The following is a 23,942-nucleotide window of genomic DNA, read 5'->3' on the forward strand; positions in this document are numbered from 1 at the left end:
TGAGCAAGGCACCTAACCCCCAAATGCTCCCTAGGCACTGTACCATAGCTGCCCACTGCTCTGGGTATATGTGTGTGCTCATTGCCCACTTGTGTGTGCATGTGTGTGTTCACTTCTTCAGATGGATTAAATGCAGAGGAGGAATTTCACTGTGCTTAAGTGTACGTGTGATTAATAAAGACTTCTTGCTTGCTTCTACTGTAAGTTTCTACATCGACTTTTCTCATTAATATAACATTAAACGTTGCTAGCAAATGGTGAGTGACAAAATAAGCTCGTGTTCTTTTGTTTTTAGGTGCAAACTGTGAAGACGTACTGCATGTCATTATGTTCAACTATTTCATTTAATTCAGGCATAATGAATGTCAGTTGATGCAAATGCTCAACTGGGATGTGCTTCTGTAAATCCAAATACCATATCTCAACAATCAGTTGCTTTTTGTGGTTTTAAATCTGTCATTTTTAAGTTACAACCACTGAGACTTCGTGGGTGGAACAAAGACATCACTGTGTGTCTTGTGGTGCCAACATTGAACATTTTAATCCACTTTCCAGTAAACCATGATCTACCTGCCAAGCACTTGTGCAAACAATTTTAATTATAAAAGTTTCAGTGTTTGAAGAGGCTGTTCTTTTGTTCTACGTTTTCATTTCCTCTCTCTTGTGAACTATCTTTTTATGCTGAACAAAAGTGTGGTTGAGGCATAGGCAAAAAACAGGCCTGGTGTGGGTGTCAAACCCTAATAACTCTTGAAATTAAAGCTCATAGGCAACGGTTTTAATTTTATGCACATTTGAAACTTTATATGTTAAAAAACCCTCTGTAATTTTCTTCTGGTCCCAAGAAGTATTGTTCATAAGTAATAATTAAAATAAGTTAGCGCGGATCGCGGCGAGTTTCTGTTCGGCTATTTTCGTGACCACTCGGCGCGTGACGTCATTTAAGCCAAACAAACCGCTTGAGTTGAGTCCACTTCTGTTTACTTACATTGCCGTTCGGCTTGAGTGCAGACGTGCGTTCAGGAATGTCCAAATAAAAAACTCCACGCCTTATTGTTGTGCAGTGAACTGTAACAACGGGACCGGCTCAGGAAGAAGTTTTTACCTTTTTCTGAGAGAGAAGAGGCAGAGCAAGAGGATTGGCTTTTTCCGAAAAGGAGAAGAGGCGGAGCGCGTGGGTTGGCTTTTTCCGAAAGAGGAGAAGAGGCGGAGCGAATGGGCTGGCTTTTTCTGGAAGAGGAGACGAGGCGGAGAGAGTGGATTGTGCGCGTGAAACAAAATCAAGCAGTCAAAGAAGAAATGGACCAAGCAAAAAGGAGAAGATTGGAGGTACTGTAAACATTTTTACTTTTGCTTGCAATTGACAAGTCAAGAATCCTGAGGGATCCTGTATAACAGTGGCGGCTGGTAGTCTTTCAAACAGGGGAGGCTGGTCGGTTACGATATTTCCAGATTTTAAACGAAAAAAAGAAAAAACACATCAATTTTGCCCATACTCTTACCTCTGATCTGGCTGATTGTTGGCAGGGTCACAAACTGTGAAATAACAGGTTCTTTTGGCCCATTAGCCTACTGTCCAATATACATGATGGTGGTGTTGGGGGGGGTATATTTTAACATTTTATATTTTAAAATTGTGGCATGTTGTTTAAAAATTGATCATTATTGAAAGCAGCTCTTTGTCAGGAACCTCAGCAGTAACAGCAGTGTGTTCTGGAATAGGCAGAAGCACTGACCTTGGGGAGCCAAACATAGAGCTGGGTGCCACACATTTCATTCAATGACACTTTCCCTATGGGTGGCACGGTGGTGTAGTGGTTAGCGCTGTCGCCTCACAGCAAGAAGGTCCGGGTTCGAGCCCCGTGGCCAGCGAAGGCTTTTCTGTGTGGAGTTTGCATGTTCTCCCCGTGTCCGCGTGGGTTTCCTCCGGGTGCTCCGGTTTCCCCCACAGTCCAAAGACATGCAGGTTAGGTTAACTGGTGACTCTAAATTGACCGTAGGTGTGAGTGTGAGTGTGAATGGTTGTCTGTGTCTATGTGTCAGCCCTGCGATGACCTGGCGACTTGTCCAGGGTGTACCCCGACTTTCGCCCGTAGTCAGCTGGGATAGGCTCCAGCTTGCCTGCGACCCTGTAGAACAGGATAAAGCGGCTACAGATAATGAGATGAGATGAGACACTTTCCCTATATTTTACTTATTTTGACTGAGAAATGTTTTATTGACAATTTTGATAACCCTTCACTTTTAATCCAGGTCTGTAGTGTGAAATGTTCTCGGCTGTGTTTTTGTTTAAAAATGTTTTCCAAATTGTAGCTGTGTTTAATTCATATCCAGAGAAATATATATTCCAATATAATATACTCAGCATAAACATTTTAAATAGATTCTATATTTTTGGTCCATCCATGACATATTACTAAAGTAGCCTATTTACTGTTGTTGATGTGGGTCACTTGCTGTTAGCCAATTCACTTTCTCGTACCAGGAGAGCTGAAAGGAACGAGTATTATTCCCTACCTTTTTCACCAAGTCAATTTGAGGCGTTGGTCTACCCTGCTCTTTAATTTTAATTTTTTCCTTGAAAGGAAGACTGGCAAATGGCTTCGCCAAAATTAAATCAGCAATGCTTGGCATCCGTGCGCAGCTTTCTTGCTAGCTGACTAGCCCCCTCAAGTTCAAGTTCAGTCACTCAAATAAACGAAATTTCTGGAACTAAGATAGCAAACTTGACAACACTATATTTACACTTTATTTACAATGAAAATATATACAAACTAAAAAAGCTGGTAGAAACCGTATGTAATGAATGAAATCGAAATGTAAGCTGATCTCTTACAATACACCACAGCACTTGCGAATCCGCATGGGACTGAACTGAAATTCACCGCTGCCTGTCTATATTTGAAACGAGCTGTCAATCAAAGAAAATATCCGGCCGCTTTCACCAATCGCCAGTCTCCTCGCGGAAAGCTTTGCCATGTCCCTCCCACTGTGAGGCTGGGATCCCAGCCTCACAGTGGGAGGGACATGGCAAAGCTTTCCGCGAGTCCGTGGGGCGGGCGTTTTCGCAGTATTTGTCCAATAACCGTCTTGCATTTTGATATTGAAAAGCACATAGCTCCCAAATGCCATTGAAGTCCACTGAGGCTCGGAGTCCGTGGGCGGGTGTTTTCGCAGTATTTGTCCAATAACCGTCTTGCATTTTGATATTGAAAGCGCATAGCTCCCAAATGCCATTGAAGTCCACTGAGGCTGGGAGTCCGTGGGCGGGCGTTTTCGCAGTATTTGTCCAATAATCGTCTTGCATTTTGAGATTAAAAAGCGCATAGCTCCCAAATGCCATTGAAGTCCACTGAGGCTGGGCTGCATCGCGTTGTCACGAGGGGGAAAAACTCACGCACACATTAGGCGAACTGGGGAAAGTTATAACGGAATGATTTTGCACTGTAGTTGGGTTGAGCACATATATTTCTATGATTCTGGATCTGAAATAGCAATGTTATAAGGTCGGCTATAACATAAGCCTAGTGCAATTCATCCTACACGATGTTCGTCATTTTTAGAGGAGGCTGAGCCTCCCTCATTGTCTTAGAGAAATCGCCCGTGCTGTATAATTGTTGTGGAAATGAGACAAAGGGATATTTCCTCGCTTAGAGTTGGCTATAAATAGTATAATGCCACAGATGGCAGGCTAATATGGCCTACTGGTGCACTGTCAAGTAATCGTTACCTATATCCACAAGGGATGGTGGTTTAATTATTCTTTAAAAGGGCTCTCATTTAGTATTTTGGCAAAAGTAGGGATTTATCATAATTACCAGGATAAATCGTTTGGGCGCGAGTCTTGCTGAGGTCCGGGGTCACCGTGATCAGAGTTGGCCGAGTCGCTGTCCGATTCCGAGGCCGCACGCTCAAACCAGTGAGCCACATTCACCTATTGCTTCGCAATGGCCATAGGTTGATACATATACAGTTTCACCTCTCGATATTCAATTTGGAGAGTTCCTACTTCAAAATCGTTATCGCTTTCAGACATTTTACACAACCTCTCACAACCAAAGTCCGTACACGTGTGCTCGGTTCGCAAGTAAACACAGAACTGCTCCCAGTCTGTTTGGCTTAAATGACGTCACGGCGACGGTCCCCTGGCGGTGAAAGTGTGCATAAGTGAAATGTAAACAAACCTTCGGAAATTGGGCAAAACAGTATATTTTAACCGTTTTATTCAATTTTAGGGTGCAAATTAGACACCAGGAAAATTGAATTTGCTTTCTGGGTCATTCTTCTAGACAATAAAGTTGATATTCTACGTTTCACCTCCGACCATTGCTTATGACCTTTAATGTTTAGCTTTTTTCCCCCTCTGCATGACTGGTTGCCCTTAGCAGCAATATTGTAAGAGTATTGTTACACGCTACCTCTGCTACGTCTGCTACCTACTGTCTAGAAAATGAACGTGCTTTAGCATCAGAGTGCTAGCTGTTGTCCTGTGCTCTCAGGGTTAACATCCAAGTGAGGCTTCAAAGTGCAGGTTTGATGTGCTAGAGATCTGTGTTCAGCAGAGTGGAGGAATGAGGCGCTGGAGATTTCTCTATCTTGCTTTCCTCTCGCAGGTAATCCAGACCCTCAAGGGTATTATTGAATTTTCCTGTTTTTCTTCTTTGTCAAAGCACTGTGTATGTTTTTTTTTTTTTGTGTGTGTGTGTGTGTGTGTGTGTGTGTGTGTGTGTGTGCACAAGAGGGGTGGGCTAATGGTACAAGCCTGACTTCTGACGGCAGCTCGCCTCGGCTTCTTGATTCTCATTCACCTCTACAGATCCACGTCAAAACCCAGACTGACCTTTTCAGGCCTCAGACAGCTTTGAAGTTGAAGGGAGAGTCTCTCTCTCTCTCTCTCTCTCTCTCTCTCTCTCTCTAAGAAATTAGCAGCTATACAATGCTCGTTGGCCTCTTTGAAGTTTGCTGGCCTTATTCTCTCGGCTTTTGCATAGATACCCTCCCAGACATGCAGATTAAAACGATAAGATACCGAACAGCATCATGAATGCATAACTTGAATTAAGATCACAGCTCTGCTTTTTTTTTTTTAATAATGTGCAAAATCACTATTGCTAATACCAGATTAGTCCACCTAATTATGCTGCTCTCTGGGTGAGAATGATGTCATTTCTGCCTCACCTGTTGAGCCGCAAGCCATTTATGAGTCTCTTAGCTGAGAAAGATGGCAGTTCGTGTCCTCCTCAGGACAGAATAACTCCTCAGCTGCTATATGACGCTATAGAAGAAGATTTCAAAATAATGAAAAATAAATCAATACATAAATAAATAAAATGTACTCTATCACTGTACATGCACAGAATGCTTGAAGTATGTATACAGTTAGGTGCATATATATTTGGACACTGACACAAATTTTCTTTTTTTTTACCTGTTTACTGAAACGTATTCAAGTTATAGTTATATAATGGACATGGACATAAAGTCCAGACTTTCAGCTTTCATTTGAGGGCATCCACATTAAAATTGGATGAAGGGTTTAGGAGTTTCAGCTCCTTAACATGTGCCACCCTGTTTTTAAAGGGACCAAAAGTAATTGGACAATTGACTCAAAGGCTATTTCATGGGCAGGTGTGGGCAATTCCTTTGTTATGTCATTCTCAATTAAGCAGATAAAAGGCCTGGAGTTGATTTGAGGTGTGGTGCTTGCATTTGGAAGATTTTGGTGTGAAGAAAACATGCGGTCAAAGGAGCTCTCCATGCAGGTGAAACAAGCCATCCTTAAGCTGCGAAAACAGAAAAAACCCATCCGAGAAATTGCTACAATATTAGGAGTGGCAAAATCTACAGTTTGGTACGTCCTGAGAAAGAAAGAAAGCACTGGTGAACTCATCAATGCAAAAAGACCTGGATGCCCACAGAAGACAATAGTGGTGGATGATTGCAGAATAATCTCCATGGTGAAGAGAAACCCCTTCACAACAGCCAACCAAGTGAACAACACTCTCAAGGAGGTAGGCGTATCAATATCCAAATCTACCATAAAGAGAAGACTGCATGAAAGTAAATACAGAGGGTTCACTGCACGGTGCAAGCCACTCATAAGCCTCAAGAATAAAAAGGCTAGATTGGACTTTGCTAAAAAAACATCTAAAAAAGCCAGCACAGTTCTGGAAGAACATTCTTTGGACAGATGAAACCAAGATCAACCTCTACCAGAATGATGGAAAGAAAAAAGTATGGTGAAGGTGTGGTACAGTTCATGATCCAAAGCATACCACATCATCTGTAAAACACGGCGGAGGCAGTGTGATGGCTTGGGCATGCATGGCTGCCAGTGGCACTGGGTCACTAGTGTTTATTGATGATGTGACACAGGACAGAAGTAGCCGGATGAATTCTGAGGTATTCAGAGACATACTGTGTGCTCAAATCCAGCCAAACTGATTGGTCGGCGTTTCATAATACAGATGGACAATGACCCAAAACATAAAGCCAAAGCAACCCAGGAGTTTATTAAAGCAAAGAAGTGGAATATTCTTGAATGGCCAAGTCAGTCACCTGATCTCAACCCAATTGAGCATGCATTTCACTTGTTAAAGACTAAACTTCAGACAGAAAGGCCCACAAACAAACAGCAACTGAAAACCGCTGCAGTAAAGGCCTGGCAGAGCATTAAAAAGGAGGAAACACAGCGTCTGGTGATGTCCATGAGTTCAAGACTTCAGGCAGTCATTGCCAACAAAGGGTTTTCAACCAAGTATTAGAAATGAACATTTTATTTACAATTATTTAATTTGTCCAATTACTTTTGAGCCCCTGAAATGAAGGGATTGTGTTTAAAAAATGCTTTAGTTCCTCACATTTTTATGCAATCATTTTGTTCAACCCACTGAATTAAAGCTGAAAGTCTGAACTTCAACTGCATCTGAATTGTTTTGTTCACAATTCATTGTGGTAATGTACAGAACCAAAATTAGAAAAATGTTGTCTCTGTCCAAATATTTATGGACCTAACTGTAAGTAAGTAAATAAATAAATAAATAAATACTAGCAATGTCAACATAGTGTGTGAGTTCAACTTTTGACAGTTCTTCAACCTTGGTTACAGTGTTCACATTCATAATTGCTCTCAACCAGAGATGTGCATGGAATTGTTATTTGATGTTAATGTGTAAATGCTAACAAACCAGTTGCCGAATTTAAACCATCCTGATCCTGACCAGGCAGTTACTAAGGATGAATGAAGGAAGGCTGTAAATGGACCACACAATGCAGCAGTGGTGAAGTGTTACTATTAGAGCCGGGACTTGAGCTCAGCCAAAACTTAGCCTGAGACACCAAAAAAGCAACAGGGCAAAGGATTTTGCAAGGGATTAGCGGCAGGCTGCCAGATTGCTCTGTTGTGTGTAGTTGTCGATGTTGATTTTAAAAGTAACAAAGTAAATTATAGAGGGAAATGAATACTTTAGTATGAGTGAAAGATACTGTAGTGAGCGTGCAGCGTAGAAGAAGAGTCTGGAGACAGAAATCTTAGGCCAAGTTTACATTAGACCGTATCTGTCTCGTTTTCTTCGTGGATGCACTGTCCGTTTACATTAAAATGCCTGGAAACGCCGGGAAACGGGAATCCGCCAGGGTCCACGTATTCAATCCAGATCGTGTCTGGTCCGGTGCTGTGTAAACATTGAGAATACGCGGATACGCTGTGCTGAGCTCTAGCTGGCGTCGTCATTGGACAATGTCACTGTGACATCCACCTTCCTGATTCGCTGGCGTTGGTCATGTGACGCGACTGCTGAAAAACGGCGCGGACTTCCGCCTTGTATCACCTTTCATTAAAGAGTATAAAAGTATGAAAATACTGCAAATACTGATGCAAATACTGCCCATTGTGTAGTTATGATTGTCTTTAGGCTTGCCATCCTTCCACTTGCAAGTGGTAAGTGACGCGCATACCCGATTTACACTGAGAGCACACACACAGCGGCTCAGTCCCGAATCACTGCTCGTGCACTTCACTCGCGCGCTCTGTGAGCTGCGCAGGGCCGGAGTGCGCACCCTCCAGAGGGCACTCGCTGTTCAGGGCGGAGTGATTTGGAGCGCAGGATGCCTGCAGAGCCGAGCGTATCCGTGTATTGGCTTTGCTGTGTGCACGCTAATCGTGTATTGGCGTTGCTGTGTGCACACTAATCGTTTTAAAAACATTAATCTGATGATCCACTGATACGGTCTAATGTAAACCCCACCATAGTTTCTCGGTCGTTAACCTGTGCTACTTGCTCTCGATAGCACTGGCTTGACTGCTTTATTAGCATTCGCAAACACAACTGAAGAACAACTCATGGTGAAGCTCATGTTGGCCTTTGAGAAGGCCAAGGGTGATACATTTTTGGTCCTGCCCACTATAAATCAAAATCTGATTGGTTAATTCATCTGTCACTTCCTACATAAAAAATACACTGCAATGGCCTTCTGTCCCAGCAATGAAGTCCTAACCAATGAGTGATCCAGCTCGAAACTCTTCTCAGCCTAGAGACAACAAACAAACAAACAAACAAACAAACAAAATCTCATTGGGTAACTCTATTTTAATGTTTTCAGGACAGTAACCCTTTCATTTCTGAAGCAAATTTGATAGAAAATGAGGCCAAATTAGAATTAGAAGAGAATAATTATTATGAAAGAATGAAAGAAATTAAATAGAACATTTGAAATGCTGATATGTTTGGGCTTTCTCTGAAGGCCTAGAAGGCCCTGATGGTTCTCCTCTGCAATGCAGTCATGTAATATCTGAAGCACTGATAGGGTTTGGAAATTTAAGGAGAATTTAAGTAAGCCTGGAGAGAGAGAGAGAGAGAGAGAGAGAGAGAGAAAAGATATAAAACCCAAGCTAGTTTGCAAACACCTTTTCCTATTGGCAAATGTGCAGAGAATTGGCACTCACAAACTCATATGAAAAGATTAGACAAGGTTTGGGCAAGTGGTGTGTTTATGTGAATCCTAACATAATTCCTCTTGTTTATTATAAATCCTATAAATCTGGCGTGATATTGGGTTTAGCTAGTTCTTAATTACTAGTGTAGTGTCCTTACAATGCACCCAAGCCAGACCCTGAATTGTGCTCTGTCCTCATTATGTTTGCTTAATTAAAAGAGAAGCAGGACATTATGTTTAATATGGGCTCATATAACCTCTTGCCACCCCCAACACACACACACACACACACACACACACACACACACACACACACACACACACACATATGTTTGTCTCACTATCTTTTACCCCTTTTCGACCAAATCAGTTCCAGGGCTGGTTCGGGGCCAGTGCTGGTGCTGGTTCACAACTCGTTCAACTTGCGAGCCAGAACCAGTTTGTTTTTCCATAGCTCGCGGTGCTAAGGGAAGACACGTCATTACGTCGCTGTATACGTCAGTTACGTCATTGTATACGTCATTACGTCGTTGTATACGTCAGTTTCGTCGCTACGTTTGCATAAACCTTGGCGCGAATATCGAAGCAAAAACAACACGGAAGAAGCAGCAGCAACAACAATAATAATAATGGATGACTTCGCGTTTGTACAGCTGCTGCTTCTCGTCACTTAAAAATGGCGATCTTTCGCGGTCTTGTTATTGTTGTTGGTCTTAGCAACTCCGCCCCCCCCCCCCCCCCCCCCCCCCCGCTGATGTAAGCGGTTCTTTCCTCTGGCCCAGCAGAGAGTTGGTGCTAGCCTGGAACCGGTTTTTCTGGCCCCAGAGCCAGTTCTTTGTCAGTGGAAACAGAAAACCCGGTTCCAAACTAAGCACTGGCCCCGAACCAGCCCTGGAACTGCTTTGGTGGAAAAAGGGCATTTGTGAGGAACTTCCATTGACATAATTATTATTGCAGTTAATTAATGCTGTGCCTGCACCTAAACCTAACCCTAACCTTAACCTCAGAAATGAAATGGAAACTTTTTGGCTCTATTTATTTATTTATTACAAACACAACTAGGTGGCACGGTGGTGTAGTGGTTAGCGCTGTCGCCTCACAGCAAGAAGGTCCTGGGTTCGAGCCCCGGGGCCGGCAAGGGCCTTTCTGTGCGGAGTTTGCATGTTCTCCCCGTGTCCGCGTGGGTTTCCTCCGGGTGCTCCGGTTTCCCCCACAGTCCAAAGACATGCAGGTTAGGTTAACTGGTGACTCTAAATTGACCGTAGGTGTGAATGTGAGTGTGAATGGTTGTCTGTGTCTATGTGTCAGCCCTGTGATGACCTGGCGACTTGTCCAGGGTGTACCCCGCCTTTCGCCCGTAGTCAGCTGGGATAGGCTCCAGCTTGCCTGCGACCCTGTAGAAGGATAAAGCGGCTAGAGATGATGAGATGAGACAAACACAACTACAGTGATTTCCTTGTGGGGACCATGCAAATGTCCCCACAAGGTCGAAATTGTCAAATTTTACTATCGTTGTGGGGACATTTGGTCCTCAGTAGTATATAAACACACACACACACACACACACACACACACACACACACACACACAGTCTTCTGCATTGACACAATAAGGCATAGCTTTCTTAGGCCTTGCTCCTTTTCACTTTCTTCATCCTTCTCCTCATCACTTTTCACTATTTGGAGATTTTTTTTATTATTCTTCTTATTTTTTAAAGTGACTGCTATTTTCATGCCAACTTACACAGACTTTTTGTGCACGTAAACAATTTGACCAATATCACATTTATATTAGGTACTTTCTGCTATAATTTACACTACATTTGAATGTATCTGGAATATATGCACATCTCACTTTAATTCAGTACCTTGATGAATACTGGTGTAATTGAAGTTAATATCTATTATGCATTTCAATTCGAGATGTATTAGTGAATCATGGCAAATGTTTCTGAACACTTTCACAGACAAAAAGAAGAAAAATAAAGACAGATAGGTTAAAAACGGTTATGTTAACGGAGTTCACGAGAAAATTCCACATAAAAAACACACAGTTGGGGTATTTGGCTCATTGGAAATGAAATTTTCCCAAATTGAAGCAAAGTAGTAGTATGTCTATATGCCAGAAAACAAGAAAGTTCAACTGGTGGTTGATGCTAATTACTAATCCTAATTATGATATACCATAAATCAAAGTATTTTCCTACTCATTAACCCACACAGCTGAAGGCAATATTCATATTGCTGACAATTTTGTCTCATTTCCAGTGTTATTCAGCCTGCATAAAAGACTTACAGGCTTTGTGCAAGCTAGTTAAAATCAATATTTGCTAGCTCAGTCGTTTTCTTTTCATATGGAGTCTCTTTTCCTCCCATCAATCCTTCAATGAGTGACTTTTCTTCTAGAGTTCAGCAGTTAGTGCTTCTTTGTTCATGATTGCCTGGAGGAGCAAATTGCCTGCTATCACTAACAGTATCACTGTACACACACACACACACACACACACACAATTGAAAAGTGTTCAATCAGACAAAATGGTAGGGAGGGCAGGCAGGTTGTGATAGGTGACAGCAGTGTGAGTGTGGCTTGGTTTTCATCTCCTCTTCAGGCTTAAATTGTTCCCTTTTAGCAAAAAGAAAGAAAAGATGAGTGAGTGAGTGAGAGTGAGACGGAGGAGTGAATAGTGATACTGGCGGTGCCGGCATGCAGCGCGCCGCCAATCTTAAACGTCTGATCTTATCAGGACATGGGAGACAGGGTGAGAAAGAGAGTTTGGTTCAGCTCAGATGGCAAGAGCAAAAGAGAAAAGAGTGATGATTAATGATTTTTCTGAAGAGAGAAGAAAAGGGCTTACTCTTCTATTACCAACTCTGAGCAGCTGGGATGGCAAGGCCTTCATGCTGGTTTTCACTTGGGTCAAGTCCATCCCTCCCACCCTGTTTCTCTTTATTAAATGGAGACATAGAGAAGTAGCGTGTTCCAACAACTGCTCCTGTATTCCTGTCATTGACAATTACAACCAGAAATGGAAATATAGGGGTGAAAAAAATAAAATCATGACTTATGCATTTGTAATTATTTGCATAAATAATTACTCCACTTCCTGTATTTTGCTCTAACTTGATCATACTAATGTTCTCATGCATAATGATCTGAATCCACAACTTCTGCACTGTCAGAAATAAGGGTACAGTAGGAGTCCATTTCTGTACCCCCAAGGTAGCTATGTGTACCTTTTTAGGGCCAAAAAGGTACATATATGTTTTCTAGCAGTATATAAAGAGTATAAATAAGTTCCTTAGAGGGTATTGCCTCAGTGACAAGCCATTGTACCCCAAAGGTATAATAATGTACTTTATTTTCTGAGATTGGGTGTAAGGAAAGCTTGTGGATTGCAACCCAAAAATGTGTCTCAAGGAAACACATAATGGGTCACGTCTATGTCGTTTTCTGAATCTAACATCTTTCTTTACTTTTTATAAGCTTGCAGAATTGTATCTAAGATGTTAATCACTGGAAGCAAACCACATGGGACTACAGAAAAAAAAAAGATAAAAAAACCCCCCACACTTATACTGTATGCAGTGGGTCTTCTTATGGATGTACAATGACTGAAGTGTTAGAAATAAAAATGACCAGATTTCACATTGGTTCAACTTTCCAAGTCCTGAAAAGTGGCATTTGCCGTGTCTGATGATGATGTCGTTAACACTACCATAGTAAACGTTTTGTAGTAGGAACTGGAATTTTATGTAGCCGAGTGGAGTGATACACACGGTGAAATGTCCCAGTGCTATTATCACGAAATATCAGTGCTATTGTACCGCCACTGGACCAATTAAATTAGTGGACCAGAATCAACTATTGTATAATCATCTACAGTATAGTACAAATGTCTTAGGCACATGTAAAGAAATGCTGCAGACCAAAAATGGGTTAAAAATAATGAAATGAAATGTTTCAACATTGAAACAAATACTATAAACAGTAAGCAATAAGCCATAATAAATGAAACTAAGTCAGTATTTGGTGTGAGACGACCCTTTGCTTTAAAAAAAAAAATAGTAGTCTGAGGTCCGATGAATGCAGTTTTATGCGGAAATGAACTGTAGGTTTTACTGAGCATCTTACAGAACCAGCCACAGTTCTTCTGGACACTTTGACTGTCACACGTGCTTCTTAATTTTGCAGCAAATTTTTTTTTTATCTGAAAAGTGGGCTCTTATGTACTGTAATATGCTGCTCAGATACAAACTTTTTTTTTTCCTTTTGTGCTGGAAAATGAACCTTTGGACGCTAAAATGTTTTTATACTTACTCGATAATGTAGAAGTCATAAAATAGAAATCGATAACAAAGTTTGTATGAAAAAATAGGGTACCCAAGGGCCCGTCCACACGCCTCACCCAATACGATGTCTTTCTGAAAAAAATCTCCATAAACACGGCGTCGTTTCCAGAAATATCTGCGTCCACAAAACAAGCTCATAACACGAGAAGAGGACAATCATGGCCAGCGCAACTCTGAGAGTTGTTTCTGCAGTAAGAGCACAAGCCTGTAGTCCGCCATTGTTGTTCTTATGACGCGTCTAGCGGCGGTGGCTGAGGTTAAAGGTTAGAGAGACAGGGCTTATACATAATTGTTTCTGAAAAAATCCGCATTCGCCGTCCAGACGACTCCCGGCTATCCGGCGTTTTAGGATGTTCCCACTCTGGGACCCGTTTTCAAAAAATACCGGTTTCACACCTCGAAAAAGCCAGATCCGTCTGGACGAGAGGCCGAAACGATAAAGTATTTATGCGGATTCGACAAAAATGTACTCATGTGGACGGGCCCTAAGACTTTTGCACAGTACTGTATATGATCACTGTCGCCCCATAGCAAGAAGGTCCGGGTTCGAGCCCAGCAGCCGGCAAGGGCCCTTCTGTGCGGAGTTTGCATGTTCTCCCCATGTCCGCGTGGGTTTCCTCCGGGTGCTCCGGTTTCCCCCACAGTCCAAAGACATGCAGGTTAGGTTAACTGGTGACTCTAAATTGACCGTAGGCGTGAATGTGAGTGTGAATGGTTGTCTGTGTCTATGTGTCAGCCCTGTGATGACCTGGCGACTTGTCCAGGGTGTACCCCGTCTTTCGCCTGTAGTCAGCTGGGATAGGCTCCAGCTTGCCTGCGACCCTGTAGGACAGGAAAAGCGGCTACAGATAATGGATGGATGGATGGATGGATGTATATGATCATTTTCAGGATAATTTTTATAGCACTTTTTAAAAATATTGTGGCACTTCAAGCACTTTTATGAACTAATCTCAAAGTTGAATTCCTTATACTCAAATACAAAATTGGGTCTGAATGCAATGCAAGACCGAGAAACACCGACTTAAATGATCTTGAACTAATTTAACTTTATACCTCGTAAAATTTTACTATATACTTTTGATATTATACCTATACTACTGTACATACGGTATGTTGTTATATTCTACACTGTTGTGTAATGGTTACTAATCCTCCATTAGTATAATATTAAATTGACATATTTCCTAGCTATATACTATGTACCATTGGAAATACAATTCATATAAGTGTTTTGTCATAATCCAGTGCTCTTAAAGAAAGTGAAACTCATCAGAGCTCATGTATCGTCTGCTGTTTGGTCGAGCAGCTGGTCAGGGATTAAGAGTTAAACTCAGGAGGGCACATGGCCTGCCACATGCTAGTCTTAAAACTGCTGCTTATAATCTTTTCAGATTGTCTTGTAATTAATCCTAATCACTGCAGAAATGGTCAACGCATGGGTGAGTAAATCAAGGCCAAGACCGGCTTAAGACATCCTTTCTTTTTAAGGTTTTTTTTTATGGGTTTAATGGTGTTTCGACTCAAAGACTTTTACTGTCGGAATCAACAAACTAAATCTGAAAGCAGGAAAAAAAAACATAAAAATATGAATAGTTTCAAATAGGGGTCCAGTTGCATAAAATGTATTGCTTACAAACTTCTGGATAAGTGACGAACATGACTGCATGGTGATGATAGTTACAGTATTTTAATGCTAAATCATTATTGCTTAGTCTACAGTGGGGCAAAAAAGTATTTAGTCAGCCACCAATTGTGCAAGTTCTCCCACTTAAAAAGATGAGAGAGGCCTGTAATTTTCATCATAGGTCCACTTCAACTATGAGAGACAGAATGGGGGGAAAGAATCCAGGAAATCACATTGTAGGATTTTTAATGAATTAATTGGTAAATTCCTCGGTAAAATAAGTATTTGGTCACCTACAAACAAGCAAGATTTCTGGCTCTCACAGACCTGTAACTTCTTCTTTAAGAGGCTCCTCTGTCCTCCACTTGTTACCTGTATTAATGGCACCTGTTTGAACTCGTTATCAGTATAAAAGACACCTGTCCACAACCTCAAACAGTCACACTCCAAACCCCACTATGGCCAAGACCAAAGAGCTGTCAAAGGACACCAGAAACAAAATTGTAGACCTGCACCAGGCTGGGAAGACTGAATCTGCAATAGGTAAACAGCTTGGTGTGAAGAAATCAACTGTGGGAGCAATTATTAGAAAATGGAAGACATACAAGACCACTGATAATCTCCCTCGATCTGGGGCTCCACACAAGATCTCACCCCATGGGGTCAAAATGATCACAAGAACGGTGAGCAAAAATCCCAGAACCACACGGGGGGACCTAGTGAATGACCTGCAGAGAGCTGGGACCAAAGTAACAAAGGCTACCATCAGTAACACACTACGCCGCCAGGGACTCAAATCCTGCAGTGCCAGACGTGCCCCCCTGCTTAAGCCAGTACATGTCCAGGCCCATCTGAAGTTTGCTAGAGAGCATTTGGATGATCCAGACGAGGATTGGGAGAATGTCATATGGTCAGATGAAACCAAAATAGAACTTTTTGGTAAAAACTCAACTTTTCGTGTTTGGAGGAGAAAGAATGCTGAGTTGCATCCAAAGAACACCATACTTACTGTGAAGCATGGGGGTGGAAACATCATGCTTTGGGGCTGTTTTTCTGCAAAGGGACCAGGACGACTGATCCGTGTAAAGGAAAGAATGAATGGGGCCATGTGTCATGAGATTTTGAGTGAAAACCTCCTTCCATCAGCAAGGGCATTGAAGATGAAACGTGGCTGGGTCTTTCAGCATGACAATGATCCCAAACACACCGCCCGGGCAACGAAGGAGTGGCTTCGTAAGAAGCATTTCAAGGTCCTGGAGTGGCCTAGCCAGTCTCCAGATCTCAACCCCATAGAAAATCTTTGGAGGGAGTTGAAAGTCCGTGTTGCCCAGCGACAGCCCCAAAACATCACTGCTCTAGAGGAGATCTGCATGGAGGAATGGGCCAAAATACCAGCAACAGTGTGTGAAAGCCTTGTGAAGACTTACAGAAAATGTTTGACCTCTGTCATTGCCAACAAAGGGTATATAACAAAGTATTGAGACGAACTTTTGTTATTGACCAAATACGTATTTCCCACCATAATTTGCAAATAAATTCTTTAAAAATCAGACAATGTGATTTTCTGGATTTTTTTCTTCTCATTTTGTCTCTCATAGTTAAGGTATACCTATGATGAAAATTACAGGCCTCTCTCATCTTTTTAAGTGGGAGAACTTGCACAATTGGTGACTGACTAAATACTTTTTTGCCCCACTGTAAGTCTAAATAAGATAATTAGATATGGTTATGCTTTGTTTGTTGCATTGGTACATCACGTTATTACATTTGACTAGAGCAATGGAATTCAACAGAGGAAGAGTAAATGCATACATTTTGCCCCAATCATCTTTAAACATCCTGTTTTCATCCTTAAGTTTTCTTTAAACCAGCCATATTGGCAGTTCTCAAATAAGGCCATCCAGCCATCCATCCATTATCTATCCCACTTCTCCATCAAAGTTGCAGGGGAAACTGGAGCCAATCCCAGCTGACTTTAACTGAGAGGCGGGGTACACCCTGGTCAGGTTGCCAAACTATCTCAGGGCTATCACAGAGACAAAATTCACACTCACATTCACACCTATAGGAGTGTGAATTTAGAGGAGCCAGTTGACCTAATCTACATGTCTTTGGATTGTGGAAGGAACTCCACTTATGCCCTTCCACCAAAGCAGTTCCAGGGCTGGTTCGGGGCCAGTGCTTAGTTTGGAACTGGGTTTTCTGTTTCCACTGACAAAGAACTGGCTCTGGGGCCAGAAAAACTGGTTCCAGGCTAGCACCAACTCTCTGCTGGGCCAGAGGAAAGAACCGCTTACATCAGCGGGGGGGGGGGGGGGGGGGGGGGGGAGTTGTTAAGACCAACAACAATAACAAGACCGCGAAAGAGCGCCATTTTTAAGCGACGAGAAGCAGCAGCTGTACAAATGTGAAGTCATCCATTATTATTATTGTTGTTGTTGCTTCTTCTTCCGTGTTGTTTTTGCTTCGATATTCGCGCCAAGGTTTATGCAAACATAGGGACGTAACTGATGTATACAGCGACGTAATGATGTATACAACGACGTAATGACGTGGCTTCCCTTAGCACCGCAAGCTATGGAAAAGCAAACTGGTTCTCAGCTGGCTCGCAAGTTGAACGAGTTGTGAACCAGCACCAGCACTGGCCCCGAACCAGCCCTGGAACTGATTTGGTGGAAAAGGGGTATAAGGTACTCCACAAAACTCCGCTAATACCCCTTTTCCTCCAACAGGGAATGGGTTCCATTCTGGTTCATGCACCAAATTTTGTACTATTCAAAGCATTTCAACCAAGAAAGAAATTGGTTCAGAACCTGAAAAGTTGGTTTCCAGCTTGAACCAAAATTCTTTGTGTGCGCGTGATGTCACGCTCATTTCCCAAACCGGAAGTCTGCCATGTTGGATGTTAAAGTGCTATTCCACCATTGGATGTATTCTTTGGCATAAAATACAATATATTTTATGACAACATGACTAGACAGAGAAATCTTTTAGCTTCAAAATGATATATCAAACATCATTTTTTGACAACGACAAGTATATTAATTTTGCGACCAAAGTCACCTACCCTTTTAATTTCCGCGCGGTAATGAAACGTGATGTCATCGGCAGGTTCCCCTTCTTGTGTACCACGTGTCGGTCTATTTTTAGACCAGGAAACCCCCAAAGTGAGAGAGTCATTTCTCCTCGTATATGGGGGCCAAAAAAATTGCGAACAATTTTGAGTTAATCTTTCAGTTAGCTAGATTTATTGGTATTACCTAGATTTATTGGTATTATTTTTATCGCGTTCTATCCGCCATTGCTGATAATATGTGCCACGTCACACGTCATGTGGTACACAAGAAGGGGAACCTGCCGATGACATCACGCGCGGAAATTAAAAGGGTAGGTGACTTTGGTCGCAAAATTAATATACTTGTCGTTGTCAAAAAATTATGTTTGATATATCATTTTGAAGCTAAAAGATTTCTCTATCTAGTGATACCATTTATATATGTTGTCAAAATATATTGTATTTTATGCCAACGAATACATCCAATGGTGGAATGGCACTTTAATAACAACCAGGAACTAGTGCTTCACGTGTGAGCTGCTACAATGCTTCATGATTTATTTTTGATTTCTTTGCCTTTGATTAAAAACAATATCTACTTTGTGTGCGGGATATAATTACAGTAATAATGCTACTCGTGACAAAGAGAAGCGGTTCTTCAGAATTCTCAAAATAATTAAAAATGGCAACAAAACAGATGAAGAACTGTCCAGAGAACACTGTGCACTGGCTGTGGTTCAAAAACATACATCATAAGGACTTAACTGAGGAAAAAGCTAATTACACCTGTATGTGTGGTGACCACTTTATATCTGGTAAAAGTTCATTGCTAATTAAAACTATGCTTTCTGCTGATTAAATTGATCTTTTGAGCTTTAGTGCAAACACTCTGCTTCTCACCTTGCAGGAGCACTGGCCAACCTACAGTACACGATAAAACAAATCCAGATTGGGCACCAACACTCAAATTAGGACACGATAAGATCAAGACGAAAACTCATCTTGCAGTATCAAGAAGCAACAGGATAAATGAAAGATCTGACAAGAAAGCCAGATCAGAAGCAGCGGAAACCTTAGCGAGTTTGGATACGCAAGGAGAACAATGTGGGTCAACTTTGCCAGGTGAGATATTAGTAATGCTGTTCCAGTAACCAAGTGACTTCAGTTTACTTATGCACTTTTTTTTTTTGTAAAATGAGATTAATTCACAGTATCAGGGTACTCAATTGGTGGTAATGAGGCTAAATCCTCTGTATCATTGGATGGCTTTAACATATACAGGTCAAAGCCACACATTTCAACTTTTACTCTGAATCTTGACTTGGCACAGGATTACAGAGAATCATAGTATTTCGAGAAAGTTGAACATGCATCACAGTTATTGTTCACACGAGACAGCATTCTGGATTTGCATATTATCCAACATGGCGTAGGGTGAATATGTCACACTATTTTTGTCATGTGGTTGCACACAAAGAATATAGGTGGCTTTTCCAGCGCAAACCATGACAACATCAATGGGCATGTCATTAGTTTCCAGAAGAAGCAGAGTGCAGTAATGGAGAACACAATGGAAAAGGATACATCTTAAAGGAGAACTGAAGGCCAAGTTTTTATCATCAAAATTCTCATCTCATTATCTCTAGCCACTTTATCCTGTCCTACAGGGTCGCAGGCAAGCTGGAGCCTATCCCAGCTGACTACGGGTGAAAGGCGGGGTACACCCTGGACAAGTCGCCAGGTCATCACAGGGCTGACACATAGACACAGACAACCATTCACACTCACATTCACACCTACGGTCAATTTAGAGTCACCAGTTAACCTAACCTGCATGTCTTTGGACTGCGGGGGAAACTGGAGCACCCGGAGGAAACCCACGCGGACACGGGGAGAACATGCAAACTCCGCACAGAAAGGCCTTCGCCGGCCACAGGACTTGAACCCACACCTTCTTGCTGTGAGGCGACAGCGCTAACCACTACACCACCGTGCCACCTCATCAAAATTCTATTTATCTCATTTTATTAAATATAGGAATGCATTTTTGATAGCTATTTTGTCACTGCTATAGCAAGTTATGAGTGTTTGAAATATGCTCTGTAATATATCAGTCGGGCGGCACGGTGGTGTAGTGGTTAGCGCTGTCGCCTCATAGCAAGAAGGTTCGGGTTCGAGCCCCGTGGCCGCCGAGGGCCTTTCTGTGTGGAGTTTGCATGTTCTCCCCGTGTCCGTGTGGGTTTCCTCTGGGTGCTCCGGTTTCCCCCACAGTCCAAAGACATGCAGGTTAGGTTAACTGGTGACTCTAAATTGACTGTAGGTGTGAATGTGAGTGTGAATGGTTGTCTGTGTCTATGTGTCAGCCCTGTGATGACCTGGCGACTTGTCCAGGGTGTACCCCGCCTTTCGCCCGTAGTCAGCTGGGATAGGCTCCAGCTTGCCTGCGACCCTGTAGAACAGGATAAAGCGGCTAGAGATAATGAGATGAGATGAATATATCAGTCCATATGTCAAAGCAATGGCTGTAAACGAGATTCCTTGAGACCTGTGCGAGACATCGTAGGACGGAAGTAAAACATACAGTGGAAATCAAAGTGATCAACATCTGCCTATGTTGTCAAAAGACGTGCACGCCCTCTTTCGAATGCTGATGTAATCAAGCCGGAAGTTTTGTTTGTTTTGATAGCAATCAGGAAAGTTTGAAAAAAGTAGGCAGTAATTGTCATTTAAACTTGTTTTTGTGCAATATTTCGTTTGGGAAACAGTTTTCAAAATGGCGGCACTGACACCTGGCTGACACTTCACGTTTCGAAGTCTCGCACAAGTCTCGTGAAAATCTCGTGGATAAGCGGCGCCTGCCGTGGACCAAACGAACTAAATTCAACATGGCTAAAAACCGAATAAGCCGATAAGTATAATATTTAATTGTAATTAGTTGCCAATACGAGTCACGATGTATGGTGACTAAAACCGAGAACGTACCGTATTTTCTGGACTATAAGCCGCTACTTTTTTCCTAGGTTTTGAACCATGCGGCTTATACAAAGGTGCGGCTATTCTGTGGATTTTTCTTCCACCGCTAGGGGCGCTCTAACCGGAAGTAGAATCAAAAATAAGATAGACGAAAAATCAATGCAAAGAAGAATTAGCAGATCTTTAGCAGATAGAACACGCACGACAAATTACTAACTGGTAATTATTTTCAAATCTAGCGAAGATGATTAAAGTGACTTGTGGTTTCAAACACAGGAGAAATGAAGGTAAATAAATACCAGTTATTTTCTCTTGGTTCTGTTCCGTTTTAATCAGCAAAGTTGCTGCCGTGTTAAAAGGCACTGTTCGGAAAGAATCTGTTCAGGTACATACATGTACATTTACAGTACAAAATCGTTCTGTACATGCAGTAAATATCTAATTTTTCAACATAGATATCTGCGGCGGCGGCACGGTGGTGTAGTGGTTAGCGCTGTCGCCTCACAGCAAGAAGGTCCTGGGTTCGAGCCCTGGGGCCGGCGAGGGCCTTTCTGTGCGGAGTTTGCATGTTCTCCCCGTGTCCGCGTGGGTTTCCTCCGGGTGCTCCGGTTTCCCCCACAGTCCAAAGACATGCAGGTTAGGTTAACTGGTGACTCTAAATTGACCGTAGGTGTGAACGTGAGTGTGAATGGTTGTCTGTGTCTATGTGTCAGCCCTGTGATGACCTGGCGACTTGTCCAGGGTGTACCCCGCCTTTCGCCCGTAGTCAGCTGGGATAGGCTTCAGCTTGCCTGCGACCCTGTAGAAGGATAAAGCGGCTAGAGATAATGAGATGAGATGAGATATCTGCGGCTTATAGCCCGGTGCGGCTTGTATATCTTTTTTTAAATTTTTTTTTAAAAATAGAGCGGATGCGGCTTATATACAGGTGCGCTCTATAGTCCAGAAAATACGGTAACTGAAAATATGGAACGTAAAACAAAACAAAAACAAATATCTGCAATAACAGCACAAAAGCTCACAGGTAATCAATCAATCAATCAATCAATCAATCAATCAATCAATCAATCAATCAATCAGTGTACTCCACCATCTTGATACTATTGTTTACTTCCACTGTGCATTGTGCAACACCTTTCGATCCTGACGCATCCCTGATTACAATCCTTTGCTCTCAAATTAGACCAGAAATGGTAAATATGACGGAAAAATCTGTTATAATGCTCCCGTTTCTGAATTAATGCTCTGGTCTAATGAGCTGTCTTCAGCTAAATCATTTATATACAGGCAAGAAAACTGGAGTCGCTAAACTATAGTCAGGTTTTGTTTTTTTTTTTTCATCAGCTTTGCTGCAGTATTTTTTCCAGTATTTTCCCGCGTATGAGTACAGTCTGTCAGTCGACACCCCTGGTACGGAACAATTGCTAATAAAACAGTATTTATTTTCACTGAATTCTCTACACCATGTCCTTAAAACTAAAGCACCAATTCTGAGTAGATGTAGCCAAGGAAAATATACAGCAGCATACATGTATCAAGCTTCAGAAGTTCCCAGAAAAGCCTGATTCATGTGTTTGTGGAGCAAACAAACTACCAAATGAAGTAATAGACCACAAAACTGGAGGTTATATAGCATGTGCCAGCACCCTGCTCTTGGGTATTGGGACACGAATTAAAAAAAAAAAAAAAAAAATCTGCCATATTTTCATTTCTTCCTTCATAAATGAAGTGTGGAAGAAGATCTCTTGAGGATAAGATCACTGTGATGACTGAGCTGCCAGGCGTGATGGTCTCGCAGGGAGTGTGTGAATGACTGCACATCCCAGTGGCAAATGGTTGGTGTAATTTTACATACTTAAGCAACATAATTTATGCACACATGTACAGTCAGTAGAGTGCATTCATATGCATGAGTGTATGCACATACACAAACACATCTGTACGCACGGGCACAATTATAAAGATGGTACATTTGGACTCACACACACTGAATTGAATATTCATGCATGCTGCCAATGTACTTATTGCTAGCACTCTACTGAATCACAACATGTCATTGCACGTTGTTAGTATTTTGCATTCAAAACCCTACACACACACACTTTTTTTTTCTGCTCCCACCTTTCCGTTTCTTTCACAGCCTTCTCATTTACTCCCCTCCCTCAACCTTTGTCTTCCTAGCTATGAGAATTGTCGCTGTAAACATGTTGACAAATGGCCCTTTGAAAGAAGACATTTCTTCAGTAACAAAGTGGATATTTGAGAGGGCGTGCAGGGCTTTCTTTACAGCCACTTCAGTGATCGGTTGTCCTCTCGCCAAGCACCCCAGGCCTTCTCTAGCCCACCCATGATGGCTCCGCCATGAAGGAACTTATTTATAATTGTGGCAGAGACAGAGTTTCCTCAAAGTTTTCCTAACACCCATTCTCTCTGACATGAAGTTTAGTTGGCACTGGATGTTCCTGGGACAGCCAAAAGGTTTAGTGTTCTTCACTAACATTTTAATATGATTTGTTTTGGCATCCGACGTGCCAAAAAAAAAAAAAAAACGTGCAATAACAACAACAACAAAAAAAAGAAATTGGCATGCACGAGCAGTCAAGAGCGAAGCACAATGCCAATGCCAAATTCCCTGTCAACGGCTGCACTTAGCAGAGGAAAGGCTTTGGAAGAAATGATGTAATTAACGTTATTGTGTTTCCACCCACGGCAGGCCAGCTTTGAACAGGAGCTGGTAATTCCCATTCATGTCTCTGAATGGCCTTTGTTGGAGTGGCCCTTGTTGAAAAATTGGATTATCCTACACACCTTGGTAAAAGGAGATAATCTCTGACCTGGGCTATTATCAGGACAATCCTCCATTCAGTTAACCTAGGTCCATTTAGCAATAATGATTAGTCTGCATTTATTATTATTATAATTTTTTTTTTACCCAGTGTCACAAAGTGCCAAGAAATTTGATTGCACGCAGCATGATTTCAGTGTAATATGGAATTGTGGAATA

The 23,942-nt window shown here is 42.0% G+C and overlaps 1 long non-coding RNA gene across 1 annotated transcript; it reads left to right on the top strand.

The window, feature by feature from the left end:
* Nucleotides 1-1,142: 1,142 nt before the first annotated feature.
* LOC132875132 (uncharacterized) lies at nt 1,143-22,745 on the top strand. Its single transcript, XR_009651764.1, has 4 exons — nt 1,143-1,329; nt 4,500-4,613; nt 18,873-19,087; nt 22,668-22,745. It is a non-coding gene; the product is annotated as an uncharacterized LOC132875132 (long non-coding RNA).
* The last annotated feature ends 1,197 nt before the right edge of the window (nt 22,746-23,942 follow it).

This window comes from Neoarius graeffei, chromosome 27, assembly GCF_027579695.1.
Source record: "Neoarius graeffei isolate fNeoGra1 chromosome 27, fNeoGra1.pri, whole genome shotgun sequence".
NCBI lineage: Eukaryota > Metazoa > Chordata > Actinopteri > Siluriformes > Ariidae > Neoarius > Neoarius graeffei.